Below are 7,520 nucleotides of genomic sequence, written 5' to 3'. Positions count from 1 at the left end.
CGAGGACGACGAGGAGGACGAGGAGGACGAGGAGAACGAGGAAGAGGAAGAGGAAGACAAGAAGGTGCTCAAAGAGGACCGAATCGGACAAATGAGATCCGCGCAACACTGGTTGACCACGTTGTCAACCACGGCCTGACGCTGAGGGAGGCTGGACTGCGAGTACAGCCAAATATAAGCCAATATACAGTGGCAAGTGTGATGAGAACATTTCGACTGGAAAATAGGTATTGTAAAAATATCATCATATCAAAAACATCTGCACGGTTTCAGTCACTGCTTACAGTACTGTATTCTATGCACTATCAGCACTTCTGTTACCTTTTCCTGTGAAATTACTGTACTATTGTATACTGGTTTTTTTTCTACATAGGATTGAGGGTCAGGGACGACAAGGGGGAAGGCCTCCTATGTTCACAGAACAGAAAGAGAGGGAGATAGTAAACATGGTTTTGGCCAACAATGCTATAACACTCAAGCAGCTCCAAGCTAACATTGTCAATAACCACGCCATTTTCAATGATATCCATCAGGTCTCAAAATCAACACTGGCACGCATCCTAAAAAAGAAACGTATTCAAATGAAGCAAATTTATCGAGTGCCTTTCGAGCGCAATTCCGAAAGGGTAAAACGACTGCGGCATGATTATGCAGAGGTATGTATTCACTTTAGCAGTGTGATCTTGCATACTGTCTCAGTTTTTTACTGTACTGTAATATGTATACTAGATCTACACTGAACTACACAATTTTGCCGGACACTGTTTTTCAGAGAGTTTTACGAATGGACGGAGAGGAGATCCAGCATGAGTTCATTTACGTAGATGAGGCTGGGTTCAACCTGACGAGAACACGAAGGAGGGGAAGAAACATCATTGGCCACAGGGCTATAGTCAATGTCCCAGGGCAACGTGGGGGTAATATAACACTCTGTGCAGCCATTACACAGAATGGGGTCCTCCACCGCCATGCCCATATGGGCGCTTACAACACAGCACTCATACTTACATTCTTGGACCAATTGCGCAACATAACAGCAGCAAATCAAATAAATCATATGCAATACATTGTTGTCTGGGACAATGTGTCTTTCCATCGCTCTGCTCTGGTTCAGAACTGGTTTCAGCAACATCCACATTTCACCGTCTTATATCTTCCACCATACTCTCCATTCCTCAACCCTATAGAAGAGTTTTTCTCGGCATGGCGGTGGAAGGTATATGATCTCCGTCTCCAGGCTGAGGTACCCCTCATCCAAGCCATGGAGGAGGCCTGTGACCAGATGGAGGTAGCAGCAATGCAAGGATGGATTCGTCATTCAAGACGTTTCTTTCCAAGGTGTCTTGCTAATGACAACATTGCCTGTGATGTTGATGAAATTCTCTGGCCAGATCCAGCTAGGCGAAGAGACAATGTCTAGTTGTTGTTTTTTAACTTGCAATACGTAAAGTGACGTTTGATTACAGTATTATGAATCTCTATGTCAACATTTTGGGCGTGTTGAGAAATAAATGAGTTTCTTCAGTCTGCAACATTGGTCTTGTGTATTGTTTGGTGAATTTACATTATATTTGTACTTTGTTGATAGTAGCCTACTCTAATCATAGGGAAGTAGAAGTGCTAAAAGTGTTTTAGGTTTATCACAGCAGAGTGTAACTCGTGCAAACAGAGTATAGTAATGTGAAACGTGTGTGTTTCATATAGTAACAAAGTGTGGTTTTTAAAAAGAAGTGTATAGTTTTTACAGGAGTGTTTAATTTTGCACAGGATCTGTAGTGTTTTGCTAATTGGGTGTGTGGTTGTGCTAATTGTGTGTAGTGTTTTGAAAACACAGGCCCTGTTTTGAAAATTGTGCTTAAGCAATCGAGAAAAACTAACACTGTGCACGCCATTGCTGCAAATATTTGTTCAGATGGGTTGGCAATGGACATGATGCAGTATAGAAACCGTAGAACAGATGTTTCTAGTTTTAAAGTCACGTGCTGAACAGATGTTCTTATGGCGCAGGGGCTGCAGCCCTGCTCTATACTCTGCAGAAAGCTCCGACCCTTCAGGCCTGCTCTGTACTCTGCAGAACTCCAACCCTGCAGACTTGCTCAATGCTTCTGCTCTAACAGCAAAGTTCGGAAGCCCATCGGCTCTCTAGAAATGGATTTGAGGGCCGCCACTTGCAGTTTGGCCGATTGGTGATTTGGAATAAATGGGTGAGTGAGTCAAATTGAACGAGAGCTGTGGCTTTCGTTTATATAATCAAATAAACACAGAACAAACCTCTAGGGTTTACTATATTTTAGAGTGTCTTCAACGCTGTTGTGTCTGTTGGCTATCGTCAAGCGCCGTGTAGACAGGGAGTGCAGGCGAATTTCGCCTGCACCTGGCGAAAGCTCGCAAAGTTTGATTGGTTAGTCTTCCTGAGTTGTGTGTGTGTGTGTGTGTGTGTGTGTGCGCGCACGTGTGTGTGTGTGTGTGTGCGCGCACGTGTGTGTGTGTGTGTGTGTGTGTGTGTGTGTGTGTGTGTGTGTGTGTGTGTGTGTGTGTGTGTCATATGAATGCCATCACAACAAGGGCACGTTGCTCCATGACCTATGAGAAGCTGCAGGAGTGTCTCAGGATGAGCCAAACTAGGCAAACAAGGCAGTGCAATCTTTCTCACTGACTCACTGGCTCAAAATGTCTCATATGTACAGTAGTTCTGTTTTGTGATGATTCAAACAACATTGTTGAATTCTAAATACGTGTCCAAAATATGTGAGAACAAAATCTTTTATAATGATACGATTAAAAGTGAAGAAGGAAGGAATGCGTCTGACAAGTTTATTCCATGTAGTAGTATTATATATATTAAGTTAACACTACTTTAAGTATGATTTATTTGTAGCGATTCATTCACATAGTTTTACTCTGTGTGGCCAATGAACCCCCAGTGGTTTTCCTTTTCGGCCCACTTGTTAATGAGGTTGAATAGCCCTGTTCTACAGTATGTTACCCACCCACCCCAAAAAACACAGGCCCATTTCTAAAAGAAAAAATACAAATATGAAATACAGTATATATAGCCCATATGCATTTATTATTACTTACTACTATTATTGTTATAATTATTATTACTGTTATTATTATTGTTATTAGTTTTTCTCAGTCGCTTTGGTACATTTCTCAGATCAGAATTGAAATTTTCAAAGCAGTAAGTGCATTTCTCAAAACAATGCGTTCAAATAGCAAAACACCATGGATTACCTGCAAAAGCCAGTCTCTTGCTCAAAATCCTTAGTTCATCTCTCAAAAGTAAATATCTGTTTCAATGAACATGTCAGTGCCATCAGAATGACAAGTCCTTGTGTCATTGTCTACGGATATGACAGTCAAATTTCTTAGTCATGTTGTCAATATAACAGTGTGCTCTGGAGGGATGTTCTGATGTAAACTATGGATAAAGTTTTGAAGACAATTATTGTAAATTGTAAGTTACACCTTAGTGTATGTGGGAGATTGATTGCAAGAGACTGGACAAGATTCACGTTAACGCTTTGACTGTTTTTACTGTAATTTGTTGACAGACCATGTCATTGCTAGAAATGTGAACATAGGAAAACCTCCTTGGGGTAAACTGTACATGCATTGCTGTAGGAATTACATTGCAGTCATCCTTCACCTCCTGACATACCTGTCTGTTGGGCCACAAATTCTTAGACAATGTAACATTGTGTTGTGCTCCAGCTATATATATACTTGCCAGTTCATGGTTCAGGAGATGCACCTTTGAGCTATTCCAGTAAACTGGTTGATCATTGGTTGATCTAACGCTTCAAACATTTCCCTTCTTTAGAGAAAGTCAAGATTCACCTGGCAGCAATTGTCCAATTCAGGACAGATTTAGAAAAAATAACAAAAAAAAGAGAATAATGCCAGTGTATAGAAATGTATAGACATATGCTTGACATATTATGACAATTTGTTGAACCATTTTGCATGTAAAGAGTTATGCAATGAACTAATGCCTAAATGTTGTTGGGGTGAGACTATTCCATAGAGATCATTACAATATATTTTAATCAACAGGACACAAGCAATTGATAATGTAGGAAAGAGCAGAGAATTGTACATAAACATGTGCATGGATGTACCAAAGCATTTGCAACGTGTTCAAATAAATGAGAAACTGTTTTTTCATGTGCACAAGTGACACACTGATGTGAAGATTGAACAGGTAGTTTTGAGAATTTCAATTCTGATCTGAGAAATGAACCAAAGCGACTGAGAAAAACTGTAATGCTATGAATATTGTTATCAACATTATTGTTGTTATAATAAATATATATATTTTTTATTGTTATTATCCTGATATTATATGCGGTATGTTCCTCTTTATTTCAGGTATTTATTTAAACCTTTATCTAATCCTAACCCTTTATGACAAAAACACAGATTTTGATAATCAGCATAATTATATATGCTCTGACTGAGTTGAAAAACTAGATTTATTTTAGTATTATAAATGTATGCTGTGAAGTATCCACATAGTGTGCATACATTATTTTGCCTATTCAACTAAATTATGAAAACAATCTAAATTATGTAATGGAAGATTGTAGAGAAAAAACAACATTTTATGACTTTGCTGATCACAATAAACCCTGAATTACAAAGTTAACAAGTCAATATCAAACATTTCAATACAATACTGTCCCTTGACCAAAGGTATAGGTCACATTTCAGCAAAACAAAAATATCTTTACAATTGATTATAATAAAATGCACAAAAAAACAGATACTAATTCTAACGTATAATTTCTCACAGGAAAATATAATTTAACTTTATATATTAAATTTTTTATAATTATAACAAACAATAATACAATTCTCAGCCTGCACAACTAACCTCTTGCTTCTCTTTTCAGGGAATCAGTTAAATGTGTTGTAAGATTTGCTATAATTTGAGCGTAATCTGTTAGAGTAACATATCCATCAGCTGTTCAAATGCTCTGATTATATCCTGGTTCAGTATACCTTTTTTGTAAGACAATATGAGTCTGCTCAGCTAATCAATGACGAATGAGGGCATGTCTTCAATCTCGTGTCTTACCACTCTCTCTTTACATCTCTCATATACAGCGCATTTGGTTAACGTTTATAGTTTGGTTTGGCTCCAGTCAAAAAATTAACTTAAAATGTCTAAAACCTGTATGCAGTCACAACATTTGTCTTAGTGTTTCAACCATGACATGGAAGAAGGGCTGTTCTTGTTATATTTTATATGTATTCAGCCATACATTTTTTATTCTGAAACATTTCTGCAGGTAAACTACATAAAACATTCTAAAGTTGGGTGTCGGTGTTTGTTGCTAGCACGTTTCGGAGTTATTTGCATCAGAATATACTAGTGTTTGCATATAAGGAACACTTTGCACATGTTTATTTGAAACTGATCAAAACCCTGTGTGTGTGTGTGTGTGTGTGTGTGTGTGTGTGTGTGTGTGTGTGTGTGTGTGTGTGTGTGTGTGTGTGTGTGTGTGTGTGTGTGTGTGTGTGTGTGTGTGTGTGTGTGCGTGTGATTATGCCACTCAAGCTGCAGACTGCACTAGGACAGCATGCATAATAATGCCACGTACGGGAAGAAGTGGGTAACGTTTTGGCCACCCGAGCATTGGCCTGTGCCCGCCATGGCCCTGACAGAACCTTTCACATAATGACCATGGAGGTGTTAGCATGAGAGTCTGCATGGCATCACAAAGCCATGGATAATACATGTCCATTTTCTCCACATGCGTTGGGGTGATTTTTTGTGTTTTCTGTTGATTTAAAGATAGAGGAACTCTTACAAGATGTACAAACACAAGGAGAGCTGGAAGACACAAATAACACAATGACTCTCACATTCCTTTAACACTTTGATAAACATCAAACGTTCTTGCTCATTTGAATAAACATGCTGCTTTTCTCCCCAGGACTGATTGAATGTTGATCGATCAAATTCCATTAAACATGTGAAGTAACAATGATGAAGTCTTCCTGGGCGTGGATCCATCAATACATCGGAGCACAATTTGTCTCATTATGAATGAGTGGAGAAAAGCAGTTCCTTGTTGTGGCGCCAAGGGGTAATAGAGCTCTAACGACCTGATCCTGTCCCCCAGGGCGGTCAGGGCCCCCCCGCGCCTTCATCAACCTGGTGGCCTATGATCCCTGACAATACTGGAAACTGTGACACCCCCGTCAGGCTGATAACCAATGTGTTGTCACCTAGCATTACAATGACCTCATTCTTCCAATAAGAACCTCTTTATTTTCTCTTCACTTCATTTGGTCAACAAGAGGGTGAAGTGGGACAGGAACACTAGATCTTTGGAGGGTTCTCAATAGGGTTCTGTCTATAATGCTGGTATACACTGTTGGATAAATAAATTATTGAGATAGATGCTGCCTCAAACACCTGCGTAATTGTGGGAATAATTAACTCTAAACAATGCATAGATACCCCAACAAAATAATCATTAGGCTAAAATCAGGACAGAACTTGTATTGCCTAAGCCCATAGAAATATAATAATATAGCATTCATTAAATAATACAATATTAAATAATTATACCATCCATAAAGGCCTAGTAAGGAGCATTGGTTTGAATTAGCATCCCACCTCCATGGTCCCTTTTCTGATTCCAGACTCATAGACCCCTTCAGAAAGGAGGGGAAAAGGAAAGAGGCAATCGCAAATAAACATCCGGGCAGGCTGTCGTGTTTCGCCAGAAAGTAGTCTAAACCGGATTGCTTTTAACTCACTTTGTTTGTTAAAGTATTTCGGTATGGTAACTATGAAGCAAAAGGAGGGGAAGTGTATTGAACACGCGCGTGGAGCAACCCACGGCTGACCTGTCTTCCAGCCCCGTGCTTGACCACTCATTTTGAAAGCTTTCTAACCAATCAGTGAAGAGAAATGCCAGACTAAAGTAATTTATTGCCGAGAGCTGCAGTGCCTGCCATGTTACGCCGTAAAATAAGGCTGTGTAGACTTTACTAGTTTCTCTACTGTATAATACAGTACAATGTATTGACCACCACTAGCTAGTGGAAAATACATTTGTGTCTATAGTACAGTGTTATCTTTGTATATGTTAGGCTATATATTGAGATGGCATACGGAATTCCCGTCAATATTCGGGGATGTCCTCATCCCCAGATAGTTGCGCAAATTAATATCTAAATGTTCTCAATATGCAGTAGCCTAGGCCATAATATTACAATATTTCATGGATGCAAGCCAAGACAATCAGTCTATATCTATAATAATAATAATAATAATAATAAATACAATTTATATAGCGCTTAATATGGTACTCTAAGACGCTTTACATATAGCCCTATCAAAACTATGTAAAACAGACTAGGAATAAAAGAAAAACAGAGGTTAAACATGAAGAATAAGGTGGGAGTTAGGTGGGGAAGGCTAGTGGGAAAAGGTATGTTTTTTAGGGCAGATTTGAAAGAAGAGAGGGTTGGAGAGACTTTGATGTGGGAGGGGAGTG

General features: G+C 39.1%; 1 long non-coding RNA gene across 1 annotated transcript; it reads left to right on the top strand.

The window, feature by feature from the left end:
* Positions 1–1,754, top strand: LOC130391314 (uncharacterized). The gene is made up of 3 exons (XR_008896881.1): positions 1–227; positions 534–656; positions 773–1,754. It is a non-coding gene; the product is annotated as an uncharacterized LOC130391314 (long non-coding RNA).
* The last annotated feature ends 5,766 nt before the right edge of the window (positions 1,755–7,520 follow it).

This window comes from Gadus chalcogrammus, chromosome 11, assembly GCF_026213295.1.
Source record: "Gadus chalcogrammus isolate NIFS_2021 chromosome 11, NIFS_Gcha_1.0, whole genome shotgun sequence".
Taxonomy (NCBI): domain Eukaryota; kingdom Metazoa; phylum Chordata; class Actinopteri; order Gadiformes; family Gadidae; genus Gadus; species Gadus chalcogrammus.
This window is presented reverse-complemented; position numbering and strand designations above follow the sequence as displayed.